At 43.0% G+C, this 22546-nt stretch overlaps 1 long non-coding RNA gene across 1 annotated transcript; it reads left to right on the forward strand.

Annotated features, from left to right (window-relative positions):
- The first annotated feature begins 9098 nt into the window (after positions 1 to 9098).
- LOC141145826 (uncharacterized) lies at positions 9099 to 19112 on the forward strand. The gene is made up of 4 exons (XR_012244662.1): positions 9099 to 9192; positions 12685 to 12801; positions 18642 to 18821; positions 18938 to 19112. It is a non-coding gene; the product is annotated as an uncharacterized lncRNA (long non-coding RNA).
- The last annotated feature ends 3434 nt before the right edge of the window (positions 19113 to 22546 follow it).

The following is a 22546-nucleotide window of genomic DNA, read 5'->3' on the forward strand; positions in this document are numbered from 1 at the left end:
AGAGAGACATTTATTTCTAATTATTGTCTATTGTTCAGTGTGACTTTTTATGCAGTTACTCGCTCAGTACTCATTACAGCTTAAGCCACCTATCCACCTACACTATTGACCATATAGTATAACACTCATACATACAGTATGTGTAAGAATGAAAAAAAAATATAGTGTTATACTTCCTCATGTCATAGCTAAGCATGACTGACTAATAATGGACTTCCTTTAAGTTTTTCATGTGTCAGATATGCACTGGGTACAGAAAAGCATAGCACCACCAAAGCCCAAACAGTACATTCTTTTTTTGGTTTAAGAGATCTGCATATTATCATACCCCCAGCCTTGAGAAAGTAAAGTTATAATTGCAACAAAGATCTGCTTGTGCATTGCCAGACAAGATTTAAATACAACTATTATCAATGAATAAAATGCTGGAAGTCAATGACAGAGCTTCTATTAATGTACACATAGTTAATATGCACTTGAACTCAATAATAAGTTTAAACCCTTCTCTGCTATTTGCAAGCGATGCAATCAGCTTTAGTTAGTAATAGTTACTTTTAGCAATAGGGATACATTCATTTTTTTTTTATTCCAGTAAATAGAACAGCGCAGATCTGATCCAAAAAAAGATGTTTTATATGCCAGTGAAAGGCATTTCCAAATTCCACCATATATGTCTATATAGCCTAAAGTGTATCTAAAACCAAAGCATTTGTTTTTATATAAAGTGTTGAAGGGTTATGACAATTGTCAGGTTTCTATTGCTGTTTAAGAGGGTATACAATTTCCTTTAACTTCCTGTTGCGTCTACAGAACAGGAAGTAAAGGGTAACAACCCCCCTATAAGACACAGATGGCAACAAAAAATATAAAAATTAAATGAATAAATAAAAATCACCAATAGCTGATAAAACAAAAGAAAAACTGGGGGATCATGACGTTCTGGTAAGGGCGCATTCCTGCTGAATTGATGGTGGATTCTACACAGTCTTTCTTTTTATTCCCAGATTTTTGAGGATAACAATTTTTACAATATATGGACTTTACTTCACAGTGCACTGGTGCATTTTTTAATTTTTTATTTTTGTTCATGTTATGTTTTTTAAGATCAATATAACTTGTGCACATATGTTTTTTTATCTATGTATTATTGATGACTATTTTTATCAACTCATCTCACATGGACTTATTATCAATTTTGATTTTTGTTTTATCAGCTATTGGTGACTTTTATTTATTCATTTAATTTTTATATTCAGCACCTTTACTGTTGATCACTCCTATTTAGGATTTTGTACAGATTTGGCTCATATTTAATTTTTGGTTAGGTTTATATGGGTAGGGCGATTTTTTAATTTTTTCCACTAATTTCCTTGTGTTGATGTTGTACACATTAATTGCAGCTCCTGAACCATTGAGTGGTTGGAAATCTGTTTCACAACCATTCTTTAGTCTTGATCTTAGCGCAATTTTTTCCACATTTTTTAACAAAAAATCTAGACAGTAGTTTTAATCAGTCCCCACTCTATCCAAAGTAGAGGGTAAAAAAAGCAGTGGTGGTGCAACCGTGCAATGTACTTTTGGGTGTTTCTCTGAGTGGCCTGGTTCTTTGGCCTGGAGCCTCTATCAGAAAAGGTTCAGAACACTAATGGTGCAATATGAAGAAGTGAGACAGGAACCGGGAATGAAACCAAAGAAAGGGAAGGCAGCAAAGAGAAAAGAGAGAGAAAAGATGAAGTGGGTGATAGAATCAACATCACAAACATTAGATCATGCTACATTACAAACTCTGCAATATTTCAGTCTGGGTGTCACTAGTGCTGTACACCTGGGACACGTGTCCTGCATCTGTTGGCGAGTGGCCCTGGTTCCCACAACACAACAGCAATTTTTTCCTTTAATTTGAGAACTGCTTCTAATAGAGCAGTGTCAACAACAGCAGATCTTACAGTGGAATATGAGTTATGAACCTTGGGTGGGGGCAAGCAGGGAGGTAGAAGGGTTGGAGTATGCAAAGGTGACAGCTGTAAATTGTGGAGTGCTGGGTTCACTGGTGGGAGCTGTGGAGGGGAGGCTGGGCACACTGGCGAGAGCTCTGTCGGGGAGGCTGGGCGCAGTGGCGTAGCATGGGGGGTGCAGGGGGTGCCGTGGCCCCGGGCGCGACATTTAGGGGGGCGCCAGTATGTGTTACTGGCTGCCTCCTCCTAATTTTAAATTCCTGTGTCCCCCGCACTCCGGCCCCATGTTCTGTGTCCGGCGCCCTGTGATTGGGCGTATGGGGGTCATGTGAGGTGTAGGGCTGGCCTGTCCATAATCGCTCCTGAAGTCCCGCCTCCGCACATGACCCCCATACGCCCTAGCACAGTGCGCTGCACCGGACACTGAACATGGCAGCTACAGCGCGGCTGAGAGAAGCAATGTGAGCCACTGCTGTATTCTCCTCCTATCCTCCAGACTGATGCAGGCCAGCCAGACACGAAGATTAGTGAGACTCCCTCGTGACAGTCGTGTTACTGGCCCCGGGGGGGATAGAGAGGGAGAAGGTCAGTTAGTGTAGTATGGTGGTCAGTTAGTGTAGTATGGTGGTCAGTTAGTGTAGTATGTGGTCAGTTAGTGTAGCATGGTGGTCAGTTAGTGTATTATGGTGGTCAGTTAGTGTAGTATGGTGGTCTGTTAGTGTAGTATGGTGGTCTGTTAGTGTAGTATGTGGTCAGTTAGTGTAGTATGTGGTCAGTTAGTGTAGTATAGTGGTCAGTGTAGTGTAGTATGGGGTCAGTTAGTGTAGTATGTGGTCAGTGTAGTGTAGTATGGGGTCAGTTAGTGTAGTGTGTGGTTAGTTAGTGTAGTATGGTGGTCAGTTAGTGTAGTATGGTGATCAGTTAGTGTAGTATGGTGATCAGTTAGTTTAGTATGGTGATCAGTTAGTTTAGTATGGTGGTCAGTTAGTGTAGTATGTGGTCAGTTAGTGTAGTATGGTATCAGTTAGCGTAGTATGGCAGGCAGTTAGTGTAGTATGGTGGTCAGTGTAGTCTAGTATGGTGGTCAGTGTAGTATAGTGGTCAGTGTAGTGTAGTATGGTGGTCAGTTAGTGTAGTATATGGTCAGTGTAGTGTAGTATGGTGGTCAGTGTAGTGTAGTATAGTGGTCAGTGTAGTATGGTGGTCAGTGTAGTGTAGTGTAGTATGGTGGTCAGTGTAGTGGACAGTGTAGTATAGTGTTCATTATAGTGGTCAGTGTAGTGTAGTGGATAGTATAGTGGTCAGTATAGTGTAGTGGTCAGTATAGCGTAGTGGACAGTATAGTGCAGTGGACAGTATAGTATAGTGGTCAGTGTAGTGTGTAATGGTCAGTAAAGGAGTCAGGTTGGTCAGTGTTGAAATCAAGTAGGTTAGTGTAGTGGTCAGTATAGGAATCAGGTAGGTCAGTACTATTGTATTTTAAAGGACTCGAGGAGTGCTAAAAGTCCGCATATTTGGGGGCGCAAATTACTTGCCTTGCCCCGGGTGCTGACAACCCACGATACGCCACTGGCTGGGTGCACAGGTGAGAGCTGTGTAGAGGAACCTGGGCACACTGGTGAAAGCTGTGGAGGGGAGGCTGGGCACACTGGTGAGAGCTGTGGAGGGGAACCTGGGCGCACTGGTGAGAGCTGTAGGGGGGAGGCTGGGCGCACTGGTGAGAGCTGTGGAGGGGTGGCTGGGCGCACTGGTGAGAGCTGTGGAGGGATGGCTGGGCGCACTGGTGAGAGCTGTAGGGGGGAGGCTGGGCGCACTGGTGAGAGCTGTGGAGGGGTGGCTGGGCGCACTGGTGAGAGCTGTGGAGGGGTGGCTGGGCGCACTGGTGAGAGCTGTGGAGGGGTGGCTGGGCGCACTGGTGAGAGCTGTAGGAGGGAGGCTGGGCGCACTGGTGAGAGCTGTGGAGGGGTGGCTGGGCGCACTGGTGAGAGCTGTGGAGGGGTGGCTGGGCGCACTGGTGAGAGCTGTGGAGGGGAGGCTGGGCACAGTGGTAAGACCTGTGGAGGGGAGGCTGGGAGCACTGGTGAGAGCTGTGGAGGGGAGGCTGAGCGCACTGGTGAAAGCTGTGGAGGGGAGACTAGGAGCATGGGTGAGAGCTGTGAAGGGGAGGCTAGGTGAAGCTGGTGACAGCTCTGGAGGGGAACCTGTACGTGCTGGTAAGAGCTGTGGAGGGGAGACTGGGAGCATGGGTGAGAGCTGTGAAGGGGAGGCTAGGCGAAGCTGGTGACAGCTCTGGAGGGGAACCTGTGCGTGCTGGTGAAAGCTGTGGAGGGGAGGCTGGGCACACTGGTGAGAGCTGTGGAGGGGAGGCGGGGCACACTGGTTAGAGCTCTGGAGGGGAGGCTGAGTGCACTGGTAAGAGCCATGGAGGGGAGACTGGGCGCACTGGTGAGAGCTCTGGAGGGAAAGGGGGAGCTGAGTGCACAGGTGGAAGCTGTGAATGGGAGAAAGGGGGAAAAGGGGGGGTATGCACAGGAAGTGGGGAAGGGCAAGAGTGAGAACTGTGGATGGGGGGCTGGTTGTACAGGTGAGAGCTTGGGAAGTTTTGAAAAGTTGAGGGTGGTACTGGGGGGTGGGGAGGAGCTCAGTACAGTTATGAAAAGCTCTTTGTACTTTGAAGGGGGTTTGAGAAAGAAGGTAATTTTTGGTTGCATACTGACCTCGGTGTTACCCACTCCTAAGCTCTGTACAATATGCACTCCTGAACCATGCACAAAAATACTTGTGAGCTTGCAAGGTACGGACTATGGAGCCCTACACGATACGCACTCCTGAGCCTTGTAGCCTGCAGTATATATGCATTGCTAAGTTCTGCGCCCTGTGCAATACGCACTTCTGAGCCCTGCGCCTTGCGCAAAGTGCACTCCTGGGATACCCAGGGACATTTTTCCTTCCAGTGATACCACCAATACTGGGACATTTTTTTTCTTCCAGTGACATCACCTACTCGGAGACATGTTTTCCTTTGCCCCTGTTAGCCACATAGAGTGCCTTGAAAAAGTATTCATACCCCTTGAAATTTTCCACATTTTGTCATGTTACAACCAAAACCGTAAATGTATTTTATTGGGATTTTATGTGATTGACCAACACAAAGTGACAGATAATTGTGAAGTGGAAGGAAAATGATAAATGGTTTTAATTTTTTTTTACAAATAAATATGTGAAAAGTGTGGTGTGCATTTGTATTCAGCCCCCCTGAGTCAATACTTTGTAGAACCACCTTTTGCTGCAATTACAGCTGCAAGTCTTTTTGGGGATGTCTCTACGAGCTTTGCACATCTAGAGAGTGACATTTTTGCCCATTCTTCTTTGCAAAATAGCTCCAGCTCTGTCAGATTGGATGGAGAGCGTCTGTGAACAGCAATTTTCAAGTCTTGCCACAGATTCTCAATTGGATTTAGGTCTGGACTTTGACTGTGCCATTCTAACACATGAATATGCTTTGATCTAAACCATTCCATTGTAGCTCTGGCTGTATGTTTAGGGTCGTTGGAAGGTGAACGTCTGCCCCAGTCTCAAGTCTTTTGCAGAATCTAACAGGTTTTCTTCTAAGATTTCCCTGCATTTGGCTCCATCCATCTTCCCATCAGCTCTGACTGGCTTCCCTCTCCCTGCTGAAGAAAAGCATCCCCACAACATGATGCTGCCACCGTCATGTTTCACGGTGGGGATGGTGTGTTCAGGGTGTTGTGTAGTGTTTGTTTTCTGCCACACATAACGTTTTGCTTTTGGGACAAAAAGTTCAATTTTGGTCTCATCTGACCAGAGCACCTTCTTCCACATGTTTGCTGTGTACCCTACATGACTTCTCACAAACTGCAAACAAGACTTCTTATGGCTTTCTTTCAACAATGGCTTTCTTCTTGCCACTCTTCCATAAAGACCAGCTTTGTGCAGTGTCTAATAGTTGTCCTGTGGACAGATTCTCCCACCTCAGCTGTGGATCTCTGCAGCTCCTCCAGAGTTACCATGGGCTTCTTGGCTGCTTCTCTGATGAATGCTCTCCGGCCTGTCACAGTTTAGTTGGACGGCCACGTCTTGGAAGGTTTACAGTTGTGCCATACTCTTTCCATTTTCAGATGATGGATTGAACAGTGCTCTGTGAGATGTTCAAAGCTTGGGATATTTTTTTATAACCTAACCCTGCTTTAAACTTCTCCAGCTTTAACCCATGACCTGTCTGGCGTGTTTCTTGGCCTTCATGATGCTGTTTGTTCACTAAGGTTCTCTAACAAACCTCTGAGGGCTTCACAGAACAGTTGTACTTATACTGGGATTGAATTACACACAGGTGGACTCTATTTACGAATTAGGTGACTTCTGAAGGCAATTGGTTCCACAGGATTTTGGTTAGGGGTATCAGAGTAAAGGGGGTGAATACAAATGCACACCACACTTTCAGATATTTGTAAAAAAAATTGAAAACCATTTATCATTTTCCTTCAACTTCACAAATATGGGCCACTTTGTGTTGGTCTATCACATGAAATCCCAATAAAATACATTTACATTTTTGGTTGTAACATGACAAAATGTGGAAAATTGGAAAATGTGGAAAATTTCAAGGGGTATGAAAACTTTTTCAAGGCACAATAAAACATAGTGCCACGCTGTTAGAGTGATGATATACTGTGAATAATATGTGGTAGATTACCTAATATGTCCACATGTACAATGGACAATGACTAATAATAAATCAATATGTGCCACACATATACCATATATAGATGAATGAATAATGAGTTAATGTTCTATACTTGTAAATACACAATAAAAAAGTGAAAGAAATAAAAAAATTATGACAAAAGTCCTCTGAAGAGCGATTCACAGTCCTCTGAAGAGTGATTCACAATTTTCCAAAAAAGTGCTAAACCATATATAGATGAATGAATAATGAGTTAATGTTCTATACTTGTAAACATATAATAAACAGCAAAAAAGTGAAAGAAATAAAAATAATGACAAAAGTCCTCTGAAAAGTGATTCACGGTCCTCTGAAAAGTGATTCACAATTTTCCAAAAAAGTACTAGATAATAAAGTGCTCTGTGAAGTTAACAAAAAATAATAAAAGATAAAGTGACTTCCTTTCTTCTGTGCAAACACCATAAAAAGTGCAGTGTGCTTTTCTTTACTGGTGACACCCTTCCGTGCTGTGCACTGTGATGATGGATGGCCTCTTACCTCAAGGCTGTGGGATAACATCATGTATGTTTTAATCACAGATGGTTCTTGGTAGTGTTCAAAACTCCTGTGCTTGTATATTTCCAATATTGGAATAGCAGTCTGCTCCTTTTCAATCTAGTGCCACTTATCTTTTTACACATAAATGTGTAACTCCCACAATACAGGTAAATGTAAGGTGGCAAGTGGAAGAAGAGAGGGATCCCAGGATAGTGTAGTATGTTTTAAAACAACTAAATGCATTTAATTAAAAGAGTGGATCCAGGTACTCACATTGACAAAGTAAATAACAGCCATCAAACCACGAGCGCCGAGCTAAACTTCCGGTGCCTCTACGTCCCTACATGTATCGTCACGGTCACGTGGTGAAGTCACGTGACGATGTTTGCCCTGTACACACAACTTATAGTAGAGTAAAACTATTTCAATATCAGAAGTTTCTGTTTGTGTTTAAACATGAGGTATGAGGCATGACTCTGCACAAGTTACCGTAATACATGACCTCTGTCTGTAGTTTGAAAACTGACACTTCCTACGAATAAACTACATGTCCCACAGCCTCCGGGTCTCTCAGTCTAGTGTACTGCAGATGAGAGCTAAAGAGTAAGATCTGACACTTTCTGACTCAAAATGTCCCCATGCTTTCTCTAAAACGTATGGCATTCTATTATCGCATGCATACCCCGATCACCCTTTGTAGACCCAAGACTGGGAGCGAGAACTAGGTAAAAATCTGGCCTTCAAGGACTGGGATAAAGTGTTTTATTTACCTTTAAAATAACTCTAGCTTGGTATTCACAGAAACGCAACTACAAGATATTGACAAGATGGTATCGTTGCCCGGTCCTATTAAATAAGATCAATCCAGCTATTTCTGATCTTGTGGTCTTCCCGAGTATAAAACCATTTTGGTCAGCCATATTTACATTAAGTCACTTGATCACTGGTAGCAAAATGTCCCGAGACCCCAGAGGTAGAACTTCTCTCTTTGATCCCGGGATCAATCACATCTATTAAAAAAAAGGCCGAATTTAGATTTCTACTGATGGCAGGTAGAGCTTTAATCCCAAGATTTTGGAAATCTCAAACAATACCAAGAATACAGGAATGGGTAGTGGAGATGAACCACATTATGCGGATGGAAGAGCTAGACAACAGACAAAGATGACTCTAATGCCCCGTACACACGGTCGGACTTTGTTCGGACATTCTGACAACAAAATCCTAGGATTTTTTCCGATGGATGTTGGCTCAAACTTGTCTTGCATACACACGGTCACACAAAGTTGTCCGAAAATCCGATCATTCTGAACGCATTGACGTAAAACACGTACGTCGGGACTATAAACGAGGCAGTAGCCAATAGCTTTTGTCTCTTTATTTATTCTGAGCATGCGTGGCACTTTGTCCGTCGGATTTGTGTACACACGATCGGAATTTCCGACAACGGATTTTGTTGTCGGAAAATTTTATATCCTGCTCTTTGTGTGTCGGAAAATCCGATGGAAAATGTCCGATGGAGCCCACACACGGTCGGAATTTCCGACAACACGCTCCGATCGGACATTTTCCATCGTTAAATCCGACCGGGGCATACGTTTAGAGAAGTGTGGACTACATGGGTGAAGTTTCTCCCTTGTTTCTATCTTTCTTGAGATAGTTAGGTACTCTGTCTGATGCTCTCTCTTTTTCCTTTTTTTTTTTTTCTGTTTTTTCTTCTTCTGTTTTTTTTTAAGTTTCTATAAAAGCTGGCATAGATAGTAAGCTTTTCCCTACAGTACATATTTGCAATGTTTAGCCTTTTAGTCCCTGAAGAACAGTAGGGCCTGTTGTAACATATAATATGTGTGGCTATGGTGTAATCTGGAGGTCAGCAACCTGTAGATCGTGATTGGTAGATCATAGTCTGGGCTTGCTGATACTAACTGCACTCGACCTTATCCCGGCTAGTTGTCTCCAGAGTCGTGCCAGCAGCAGAAAAGAAGAAATCTTCAGGTCAGTGTGAAGCACTGGGCACAATAATATAGGGCTGCTTTTTACACTATTGCAGATACACTGCGCTGCTCCCATGGTGTAGGTAAACCGCAGCACATCAGTGTGAAAGCAGTCTTATAGGGGGCTCAGAACAGTAAGGGCTCATTTATATTTGCAGTTTGGGGGGGTCATAAAAACCCCAAAGATGTGTTTTTATCATCCCTGCCCCAACTACACCCCCTTTAGCTGCAGTGGCCAGGGGTGTACACATGTCACAGCCACAGCAGGAGTTATATGCCCTGTCATGGTTGGTGGGTGTAGCACTTGCCAAGCATGACCCATTTAAGTGAATGAGGGCCCCCCCCAACTTTACATGTGAACAAGCCCTAAGGGTGCCACTGCTGAATGCAACTAAGGGCTCATTCACAAGTGCAAGAGGCTCTGCTGCTTTTCTGAAAGTGATCAGAGTGTGTTTTACAAGTGGTGAGGAAGTTTGGGTGGCCTCTAAAAATAGTGTCAGTGGGTATAAAATTTGGAACAGCGGTTGTACCATCATCCAAAACTAAGTGAAATAGAAGTTTTGGAGCCTGGCCCTCGCCAAGGCTCACCAAGGACAACAAAAGAAGCAAGTGGACTATCTCGGTACAATACAAGAAGGATACAATGGAATATATAGACAGTCATAAAAATTTAAGAAAAATTTATTAATACATAATACATGACAGTAGAATTAAAACAAAGGTGACTTGGTCATAAACAGTATTTCGACTAGTTTCGCGGGGTAAACTGCTTCATCAGGAAATACATCTGTAATTTAATAGACACAAGGTCAATGACAATGTAATCAAACAAATATATAAATTGTAACTTTTCAACAGTGCATAAATGTAAGGAGGGGGGGGGAGACAAGGGAAATGTAAGGCTCTTACCAAAGTCCCGGTGCATACACAGCACAGGGCATCACCAGTGAGGTCTCCAGTTGCCGCGGGAGTCACCAAAAAGGGTTTACAACCACTTTAAGGTTGCCTACCCCTGGTGTAATCAGACCATGGTTAATAAGTGATGTTATTTTTCTTCTTTGCCATATTCTTCAATAAAAATATATTAAGTAAAGAGAGCTAAATAATAAGATCTGACACAGATACAAACAGACAAAGTCATTAACAGGGAGATCATCAAGTTAGAAGAGATGTGTATTCAACGCATTAACAGTTGTGATGCAACACAGAGGAAATGGCATGGCATGGCATGGACTGGACACTGTGACTCAGAGCAAAAACATTAGAAATTGTACAATACCTTTAAATCATGCCAGCCAAAATGTATGGGAACCTTCAATGCTCATGTTATCTGTTATTACATTAATTTTTAAAGGAACAAGCAATGTTGCACCACAAGTCACTGCAGTTGAAAATATGAAGTGAAAAAACATGCATGATGTAGCACCTAGGGTGCATTTCCAAACTGCCATTCAGGGACACCCAACCTTCCCAAAAAAATTTTATTTCAAAACCCTCGCCGACGATGGAATCTGTCACTCATTTCCCTCCTGCGTGGCTATCATAGAACGCTAGGAGGAAGTGATGTCACTTTAGAACAGTGGTCCCCAACCGTTTTTGCATGGGGGACCGGTTTCGTGGAAGGGGGGGAGGAATGTAGTCTCTGGGTTGACAGGGAGTTTGGCGGCGGGTGATTTGTCAGGTGAATGGCTGATGTTAGCACTTAAATCATCCCGACACTATGCTTGATATGGTGTCAGGATGATCAAATCACATTGTTTCTATTACCACATTGTAATATATAATGAAATAGTTCAACTCATCATAATGCAGAATCAGATGCAGTGTATCACTTGCCATCCGATGCAGTTTGTCGCTTGCCACCCGTAGCCTGCCACCGGATGCAGTGTGCCACTTGCCACCTATACCTATAGCCTGCCACCAGATGCAGTGTGCCACTTGCCACCTATAGCCTGCCACCAGATGCAGCGTGCCACCTGCCACCCATACCCTTCTACCAGATGCTGTGTGCCACTTGCCACCCTCAGCCTGCCACCAGATGCAGTGTCACTTGCCAGCCAATAGTGAGGGTGTATAGTGAAGGGTGCAGGGTTCTGTAGAGGGGTGCAGGGTACTATGGGTTGGGGGCAGGGTGTATAGTGAGAGCTGCAGGGTTCTGTAGAGGGGTGCAGGGTACTATGGGTTGGGGGCAGGGTTCTGTGTAGGGGTGCAGGGAACTATGGGTTGGGGGCAGGGTTCTGTGGAGAGGTGCAGGGTACTATGGGTTGGGGCAGGGTTCTGTAGAGGGGTGCAGGGTACTATGGCCTGGGGGCAGGGTTCTGTAGAGGGGTGCAGGGTACTATGGATTGGGGGCAGGGTTCTGTGGAGGGGTGCAGGGTACTATGGGTTGGGGGCAGGGTTCTGTGGAGGGTGCAGGGTACTATGGGTTGGGGGCAGGGTTGTGTAGAGTAGAGGGGTGAGGGGTGCAGGGTAGATGGGAGGTACAGGAAGAAAAGAGTGGTCCCACCCAGGGTTCAATGGAGGAGTACAGGGCAGAGGACAGTGTCAGAGGGGCCCTGGACATTGACAGCCTGGAACGGCTGGAGGGACCTGGTTTAGAGCTGGGGGAACGATCAGGGAGGGAGCAGCTGGTGGTGAGTGAGCACCGGGAAGGAGGGACCCGAGGACTGGGAAGCACGGGAGGGACTTGTGCTTCCCAGTCCACTGGTGCTTCCCTTAGCCTACAACTAAGGCTAATGCCGAAAAGCGTCAGCTTTATTGTTTTATTGTCACTCTGATATACCAATAGACGACACCTCAAGGATTACAGTTTTGCCAGCTCTACTTATTACTGAGGGACTCGTGGACACAGACACAGGCAGTGCCCTCGCCCCCAATTTAGTCACGAGAGACAAGCAGTGCCAGAGCACCGATCACCGGGATCCGCTGTACACTGCACATCTGACAGGGAACCAGCATCGCTATCCCCGACTTACACCTCCATCCACCTTACTACTAACCGACTGCCAGCCCCACTCCTCCAACCAATCACCCTCTACTACCTTGAGGGCAAAGATGACCCTGCCTATCAGCAGAGCAGAGTAGGGGGCGGGAGGAGCTGTTATGAAAAGACTCCGCCAATCCCGCTGTCTGCGCAGATCTCCAGCTCCTCCCGCCCCCTTTCTCTGTACTGATAGGATGAAATTGTTGGTGGGGTGGGAGAGCCGGACGAGGAAACAGACAGACACGGCCACAGAATCATGAACGGCTGCATTGGCCATGTCAATTTCATTCCGTGACACTGTATTGTCCCGGAATGAAGGTGCCCGGGACCCGGGACAGACCTCCAAGATGCGGGACTTTCCCGGGCAATCCGGGACGCTTGGTCACCCTAGTAGCACCCTGATGTTTAGGCAGGGTTGCTCTTAAATTTACCTGCCTTGGCCAATTGCTAGGAGGTCAATTGATTCCACCCTAATTCTGGAATTGTTGCACTTCTCCCTTCTGTCGCTAGGTGGCCGGGTATCTGTTTGGCGACCCATGGTAACAACGACACCCACAGGCACAGTGTGAAACTACATGCAACACAGCCAAACTGGAACAGAGGCTAAATCTGACTACGTATGAACAGGTAACCCACTAAATTTACCTATAAGCGGTAGACTGAAAATCTACCAGCGCTACAGCTATAATTGCTGTTGATTGCCGAACTGTTGCTACCAGCTAAGTTAACCGGTGAACTACTGTTTCCAGCTAACTGCTATATTTGCTGTCAATCACTGAATTGCTGCTATTGACTAAAACACTATAATTGCTGCTAACATTATTGCTACTCATTGAATTGTTGTTGATAGCAAATTACCACAATTGCTGCTAAGTGCTGAACTATTGCTACTGACTAAATGCTATAATCGCTGTTAAATCGCTAAATGTTATAACTGTTGCTGTTGGCTGAACTGTTGCTATGAGCAGCTACCAGCTAATTGCTATTAATTGCAATAAATGCTGCTAACCGGTGAACTACTGCTACCAGCTAACTGCTATAATTGCTGCTAATTACTGAATTGTTGCTATTGGCTAGATCGCTACAATTGCTGCTAATCGCTAAATGCTATCATTGCTGTTGATTGTTGAACGTTTGTTACCAACAAACTGTTATAAGTGCTGTCAATCGGTGAACTGCTGTAATCAGTTGATTTCAATAACTGTTACTAACCACTGAACTGTTGCTACTAAGCCCATAACTGCTGCCAATTAACAAACATCAGTATTGATTATCTCTCTCAAATATCGCATTTATCAATATATTTGCTGGCTGCTCTTAATCTTCATTGTTGCTGCTATTTTTGCCACTACCTCCAAATGCTATTCTCAGAGGGTTTCCAACAGGTTGATAACTGTTGCTGATCAATGTTGATTAGCTAATCAACTGCATATATTATATCTGGATTACATCAATTACAGTGTGTTGATATATTTAAATAAAAAGAGGTAAATTTACTGTTATAAAGAGGAAACTATCTATCATAAGGCAATCAGAGCGGATTATGACCCGACAAAGAAGGAGAGAACAGGAGGCCGAAATGGAGAAAGCATTGAGAACCAATGAGGAATCTAATACAGAAGGCCTCGATAAAAAACTATTCGTGAAAACTCAGAGAGAGCAGAAAAGGGGGCCTAAAGAAAATTTAAATAAACAGGGACTGGATCCTAATAACTCAGTAAATCCTACTGCAAAGGAAAGTATTGATATATAGTCTAATCAGGATATCCTGGAAGATTTTCGGATTGATCCTGAAGCAACACAGATGTCTCGGATTCCACGAGTATCATGCGGTTTGGAGGGGAGATCGGTAGTAAATATGTCTTTAGTGTCATTACCAGACCCCAAAGGGGATATGGACATATCAGACTGTGGGATGAACAAACAGGATATGGATGAAAGGCAACTACTAAAAGACGAAAATACACAGAATCTCATCCCTGCTACCGCGTTAATAACGGAACCCACCCTGAGAGATGTCCTTATGGCAATACAGGCCTGTAATAGCTCATTGCTATCACTAATTAATCAGATGTTGGAATTGAAAGGAGACATTATGAGACAGGAGAATCAGAAAATATGTGAATGAACTACTGCAATAGAAATGAGAGTTGGAGAGTTGGAGGAATCTATGCCTGTGATAAAGAAGGATCTCCATCTGACAAAGACACATATAAAGGATCAAACTCAGAGAATTGAAGGACTGGAAAATAGACAGAGATGTAATAATGTCTGTGTTTTAGGTCTACCTGAACACGAAGAAGGTCAATCTCCTGTTATTTTTTTTTTTGAGAATTGGTTAATGAATATTTTTTGGGGGGAGGGCTTCTCTAAATAATTTGCAGTAGAGCGAGCCCATTGTATACCAAGTCATGCCCTGCCATCTGGAGGTAGACCTAGGCCATTGAGTACAATGGTAATAAAGTATATTTTTTTCCAGATTTCTCAGTTGAAGTGCAAAAACAGAGGGCAAAATTTGTTGAACGCTGGTTACAGGCATTGTAGATTACGTACTCAAAGCTGTTTCCTGCAAAACTGCGTATTACAGATCAAGATGGTGTTCATCTCTTTGATACTCCAGGTGCAGTGAATTTGTGGTTGGATAAGAGGCGGGAGTAGGCTGGGGGATGTTAATCGACTGGAGGGGCTAAGGTTTTTTTTTTTCTTCTTTTTTTTGAGCCTCCTTGTATTCTTGTTTTCTCTCCCTCCTTGGAGGGTGGGGGGGGGGGCAACACAAAGGTGTTCCCTGGTCCCCCCCTCCCTGAATGGATGGAGATATATGATATATGGCACAGACGCAACGTCGGAAATGGGTCACAGTGGATCCCGAGTGTGTGTCCTGTGTGGACAATAGGTGTGTAGCTGATACCCTACCTCTGGGGAGGGACTTTCAGCTTGAAATGGTTGGGATGGAAAGTATGGGAATTTATTTAGGGAAGAATGTTTGGGAGGGGGCGAGGAGACTTATGTTTAGTTGGGGGGATGGTGAGGGTTTTTTTTTTCCTCTTTTTCTCTCTCCTCTCCCTTCCTCTCTCTCCTTTACCAGTCCCCTCTCCTGCTCTTTATGTCTCGAGACCTCTTTTTGGAAACTGGCTTATACCCTATGGAGGTCACTATAATTGGTGCTATAATTAGTATATCTCCTCACCATAAGATATTGGTCTTGCGATGACAAGTAAAATAAAGATGATGTTGTGGAATGTCAGAGGACTGGGGGACAGAGGGAAGAGACATGCGGTAAAGGAATTAATCAAATTCCACAACCCAGCAATAGTCTGCTTGCAGGAGACACATGCGGGGAGCGAGGATGATATAATGTTTAGTACACTTAGATATAGACATCAATTTCATGCCACATATTCTACATACTCTTGTGGAGTGAGCATTTTGATTTCGAGCTCCCTTAGGTTCTTGTGTAAGCAGTGTATTAAAGATCCGGTTGGCCATTATCTGATGCTTTTATGCTCTTTAAATGATAAAAAAAAATTTTGGTGAATGTTTATATTCCCCCTCCATATAAAGATGATATACTAAAAAAAGTTTTTGAAAAAATGGCACAATGGTCGGCTGTCCCAACAGTGATAATTTGAGTTTTCAATAAAGTACTAAATGAAGAGGCGGATAGACAAAGTAATAAAAAGATTAAAGGGAAGGGAAATGCAACAAGGTTGGCCAGTCAGATACAGGAGGTGGGCTTAAAAGATGTGTGGAGATCAAGATTCCCTGTTAGTAGAGAATACTCATGTTGTTCCAGTACATACTGATCGCTATCTAGAATTGACCTAGCCCTGGAAAATGGGAACTTTCTTCCGTGGGTTAAGTCAATTCAGTATGAAGCAAGGGGACTTTCTGACCATTCTCTGTGGACTCTGTCTCTGGAGTTGGGGGATCAACTGGCTTGTCCACCATGGAAAGTCAACCCTCAGTGGCTGAGCCTGATTCCAGAGAGGAGCCAAATAGAATTGCTGCTGTTGGGGTTTTTTGGGGATAACAAGTGCTCAGCCTCCATGACAGTAGTTTGGGAAAAATCAAAGTAAACAATTTTTAGATAACATAATTATACCTAAATTTACATTAATAGAAATGTGAATCTTTGGATACTCCTATAACTATGGTAGAAATGGAAGAAGCAGTAAGGCAAATTAAAAATAATAAAGCCCCAGGGATGGATGGACTTCCTGCGGAGATATATAAGATATATGGCCAGACTTTACTTCCAGAACTTCTTGAAGTATTAAATGAAGCATATATTACACAAGAATTTCCTAAATCAATGATGGAAACAATAATAATAGTAATTAGTAATTCTAAAACCTGTAAAAGATCCATTGAAGCCTGGCACATATCGTCCAATATCATTGCTCACATCAGGTGTTAAGATCTTAGCCAGGGTATTGGCAAATAGGTTATCCAGATATATTAGCACTTTGATCCATATGGACCAAACAGGGTTTATCCCTTCTAGATCAGCAGCAATAAACATTCAAAGACTTTTTTTAACTTACCGCTGCCAATTGATAATGGAGAAACTGGTGCTATTTTGTCATTGGATGCTCAGAAGGCATTTGATATGGTAGAATGGGAGTATCTGTGGACTTTATTGACTGCCTTTGGTATAGGTTCAGTTTTCTATCTTGGCTAAAACTACTATATAAAGATCCAAAGGCGAGGCTGAGGATTAATGGCACTATGTCACTAGTTTTCTCATTATCTAGGAATAGAGAAAGGAGTTTGGGACTTTAAATGAGGTGTGTTTCGCTTGCTCCTGATGAGTGATGGTTCACGAAACGCGTCGAGCATACTGTGCAACAACTCTATTGATCGACCAATAAATGACCAATTCAATGTACCCACTATTGTTGATTTGATTGCTGTATTTTTATTGCTGCAAACTTGCTGTAGCTATGATCTTAATGTAACATTTTGATTCCTTTTATATTTTGCAACATGGTTACAACTGTAAAATGATATTTAATAAAGTATTTTTTGAAATGTGCATTCACCTTTGGTATATGGATCAATGTATTCACACCTAGGTCTTGCTCACTGTATCAACTTTTGGAAACACACCTCATTTAAAGTCCCAAACTCCTTTCTCTATTTTTGGCAACGCCACAGGGATGGAGGTGCATATTCATGGGCACCTCATATAAAGTCCCAAACTTTTTTCCTTTTTGTTTAGTATTACCCAGGGATGGAAGTGTGCTACCAAGTTAATTACAAGTGACTAATCCCTTGATGTCTACACTTCATAGACACTTGGGGAGCTGTTCCCACAAACTATGGGTTCCGCTTTAAAATGCCCATTTCTTTTTACTTTCCATGTTCCAATTTACAGCCATATTTGAATCTCACAACCGGCTCCTTGGTGGCCACGGTGTTGCCCATCGGGCTGTCCACCTCTTGTCCACCTTCAGGAGCTGCGATGCGCCCCGGCTGCTCTCCCCTGTCCTCCACATGGGGGCGGGGGCGAGCTTTGCCATGACGCATTGGCGCCACGCCTCCCATGCCGACCGCAGCATCACTGTTGTGATGTCTGCGGGCCGTCATGTGGCTTCTCCACTGGCGCTCGGGATTGGGGGGGATTCGGAACACTTGACCGGTTGTCATTGGTCGGGTGATGATGTAATCCCTCATAAGAGCGCGGCGTGACGCTGGGGGCCACACGTGCATGCTCGGAAGGGGGGAGTGATCTTACCCCGCTTGCAGAGGACTGCTGGGTTGAAACCCTGTGTATCCCGCTGATTATTGTTTCCACTCTGGACATTAAAGACATTAAGGTAAACGGCTTTGGAGAGGGTGGTATTCACCATTTCCCTTTCACCTCACATAACCACACATCCCGGGGGGCTCTCACACGGCTCCTCATACTCACCTCATCACTCATTTCATTCCCTGGTTCAGGTTCACTATGTGCCCTGTAACCAGGGTTACTTCCACTTCATCCACCCAAGTTTTTCTCTTCAATTTTTGACATTTCACTCATTTTATACTTTTATATTGTTTGTTTTGTTCACCTCAACACCAACGGACACTGTTGCCTTTGCCCCTACACCATTTTACACACATTGCACATCAACACTTCACTCACGCATTGTTCACGAATCCCCCCATCTCCTCTCCATTGGTTGGATACACCAATACCAGTTTACTATTTACTATTATTTTTATATAGGTGTAACCATCCATCATTATAATACATTTAAATTCATGGTTTTGTGATATAATTATATACAATATTTACAAATTAATTACTATGCTTTATATCATGCATAGGTCTAAGATATATATAAAAACAATTAAATATACTTTTGATATACTAGGTTTGAATCTGTTTGGGACTCAATATATCATAAAACATTTGATCTTGTAAACATGGTTGTATACAGTACAAACATTCGAATTTACTATATTATATCCACTCACAGAATTTCCTGGATGATCATTGGACCACCGGTGAACTCTTCATGGAGACTTTGTTTCCGCTTCTTGGTCCATTACTGCAATCCAGTGTGCATTATTGTGGCCCCCTCAGCTCCCGTGGTGGACATTTCTTGGATGGCGCCTTTGGTGTCGGCACCTAACGCCCATGGGGGTAGCGGATTTTTGTGAGTAATTCCAACTAAATTTCGACCTTTGCCCGCATTTTGGCTATATTTTTATTTTTATTTTATGAATATTTTGAATACAGTGGTACTTATACATATTTATACGTTACCTATAGATGGATGGTTGTTGCTTGCTCCTGATGAGTGATGGTTCACGAAACGCGTCGAGCATACTGTGCGACAACTCTATTGATCGACCAATAAATGACCAATTCAATGTACCCACTATTGTTGATTTGATTGCTGTATTTTTATTGCTGCAAACTTGCTGTAGCTATGATCTTAATGTAATATTTTGATTCCTTTTATATTTTGCAACATGGTTACAATTATAAAACGATGTTTAATAAAGTATTTTTTGAAATGTGCATTCACCTTTGGTATATGGATCAATGTATTCACACCTAGGTCTTGCTCACTGTATCAACTTTTGGAAACACACCTCATTTAAAGTCCCAAACTCCTTTCTCTATTTTTGGCAACGCCACAGGGATGGAGGTACATATTCTTGGGTACCTCATATAAAGTCCCAAACTTTTTTCCTTTTTGTCTCATTATCTAGGGGGACTAGACAGGGCTGCCCTCTGTCCACCACTGCTGTTTGCTTTAGCAGTGGAACCTCTAGCTGCGGCCATATGACAGTTGGAGGAAACAGTGGGGTTTCGACATTCAAGGAGGGAGGATAAAATAACTTTGCAGATGATGCCCTTATTTTCTTGGGTGATACCGAAAAATCCCTAGAGGAACTTATGACATTTGTCTCTGCATTTGGTCAGCTCTCAGGGTTTCGTATTAACTGTGAGAAATCAGTATTGATGCCATTGCACGATGTGAATATCTCGTTACCATACTGCGCAAAACAAGTACAAATAAATCATAAAATGAAGTATCTTGGGATTGAGGTAACACGGAATGTGGGGGATTATGTTGATATTGTTATGGCGATTTCTACTTACCTCACTTATACGCTTAATGATACATAACATAAGTGATTAACACCTTTTATCTATATATGAATCAACCAATGCGGTTGCAGCTATAACCCATGAAATCACTAAGGAATGATAATGGTGCTAAAATACAAAGATCTAATTTATTTATACAGAAAAGAAATGTTAGAATAATCGGATATTACCAAATATAACATAGTGATGTTACAAATACAGTGTTGCCAGTGTACAAAGATAGTTAATGCAAAAAAGGAGATATGGTAACAATTGACATACACATGCTATCAAGGTATTAAGGAAAATCCTAGGATAGAAAAAGTTAGAGAAAAGAAAAGAGACATAAGATAATACAGATACATTACCTAGACAGCCCTTATGTGACCATGTTTGCGGGGGGCACACCCCGAGAGGAAGAGAGGGTGAGTAGCTCTCTGTACTGCTTTTATACCCCCCTCTGCCCCTACTCCCACCGATCCAGGTTCTAACCCCCCCCCCCCCCCCGGAACATTGCCATTGGTCCAGAGTTGCATCAAATTCTGATTGGCTGTAATTTCAAGTCTAGTTAGTCATCATGCTTCTCACATAAGCATTAGACTTTCTTTGGTGCCTCCCTGTCTGAAACATGATTACCTTCGTTAAGTCTATCTCTTGATTTAAAACAGTAAGACCACTTTGATCTTAATATAACCAGTTCCGAAATTAGCATATCAAGCCCCTAAGATCAAGTGGCGACGCAACATCTGATATGGACATCTCTACAAACAATAGGGTAACTTAGTTATCACCTGACCATTGAAGACATCAAACAGCTTTTGAGAAACAGGGAAAAGAAGTAATCTGGGCCATATCTCATAATATTGTAAAATATATCCTGTACATCATCTTCCTGTAAAAACACATATATACATATATATCTAAAGGGGCATAGCATTTTAATTAGAAAGTCCCCACAACGGTTCCCTTGAAGCTCCTTGATATACTGTAGATATTAATTTCCACATCAGTTCCCCCTGAAGTTTATTCTTGAACTCATGCCCTCCCTCAATGATCCTGTACCCACCCACAACAGTCTAGAAGCCCCAACCCTTCCCCACCACCACTGAGGCCTCCTCTTCCTTTCTTGAACACGCCGAAACCCATCGAGGTAGACTTGAGACAGCAAAGCAATCCTGGTGCCTTTGAGACTCCACATATGGACCATGAGTGCCTGTGCTGTGATGTTTCCACGCTCCTCTGCCTTGGAAGAGCGGAACTCCAACATTGATTGCGGGATCCTGGCATATCTAGTCCTGTAACTTGGGAATACAGTGTAATGGTTGCAACGATTGGATCAGACCGCGAGACAGCACTTTTCAGCATGGTGAAGGAAAGTTCAGGAGATTCTTATTCGTTGCACATTTGTCTCAATAAATGACTTGGTTGTCATTGCTTCTTCAGGTGGTGGTCGGGCGGGCCTCTGGACAGTCGTGCATGAATAGAAAAAAAAAGGAGAATGTCAGTGTACAGTAATTGGAGGAATGCGGGACAGGAGCAGCGGGTTGGCCATTAAGACTAAATGAAGAATAAATAAAAAATGAGTTGCGCTAATATCAACCTTCCAGTCAAACTAATACCTAGTGTACAACATAGATCAATCCGTGATTCATAATATGTGAAGATACAAAAAAATATTATATAGAAATTGTAAATAAATGTGACAGGTCAGCCCACCTACAGCGTGATTCATACAATGTGTATAAATAAATAAAAATTATAAATGCAGTGTAAATATAAATGCGTGAACAGGTCAGCCAAACCTATAGCCACTGAGTTCTGATATGTTCCACAAGGAAAAAACAGCCACAGGTTAAGCCCTATATATATATATATATATATATATATATATATATATATATATATATATATATTATTATATATATATATATATATATAATTATATATATGGGTAAATTTGATTGCTATAAGTACTGTCCAATCTTGTGTTGATTCCTCCTTAGATTGGGTTTCCACTTAGCTCTGTGTATTAATACACATTCTCACTTGTGGGAAATATGCTTTGGTATATGCTTTAAGACAAAGTCCCATAAGTGCCAAAACCAATTCTGCTCATGAGTCAACAATCGCCGTATAGTTTAAAATAGCTTCCCGCTGGGTAATTCTCAAATGCCCCATATACAATAGCTTCCTGCTGGGTAATTCTCAAATGCCCCGTATACATGAAATGACAAAACAGAGAAGGAACATCATTGCGTAATGGACGATTACTACAGGGTATGCCCCCCCTCACTGGGTCCACTCACATACGCCTGGGAATTTTCATCTTGGATGAAAAAGCAATCACCTGCTTGAGGCGCGGTGGATCTCTCACCACTTCGCAACGATCATGTTACCAGCCTCAATGAATGACGTCACTGACTCTTCCTACGCGTTGCGTCACTCGACACGTGACTTTTTCATTTAAGACTAAATGCTTATAAGGGGTGTAATGTGGATGAGTAAAGTGGGATCCCCACAGGGTACAGAGTCCGAGCAACAGCCAGTATCATCCATGACCCTTGATGGTAGGGATAGTCAACACTGCCTGCTATTGCCAGGTCCCTGGGTTCACCGCACCTGCTCATGGGGCTCAGGTTAAAGCAGTAGGCATACTGGGGGAGGTAGAATTACATTTGGGAGGCAGAATTACATACAACATAAGACCTGCATGATACTTTGGTTTCACTGCGTGTAAAATATGGTACTGGCAGGAAGGAATACTCACGCCTCCTAATTTGA

The sequence above is a fragment of the Aquarana catesbeiana genome, linkage group LG05 (genome assembly GCF_042186555.1).
Source record: "Aquarana catesbeiana isolate 2022-GZ linkage group LG05, ASM4218655v1, whole genome shotgun sequence".
NCBI lineage: Eukaryota > Metazoa > Chordata > Amphibia > Anura > Ranidae > Aquarana > Aquarana catesbeiana.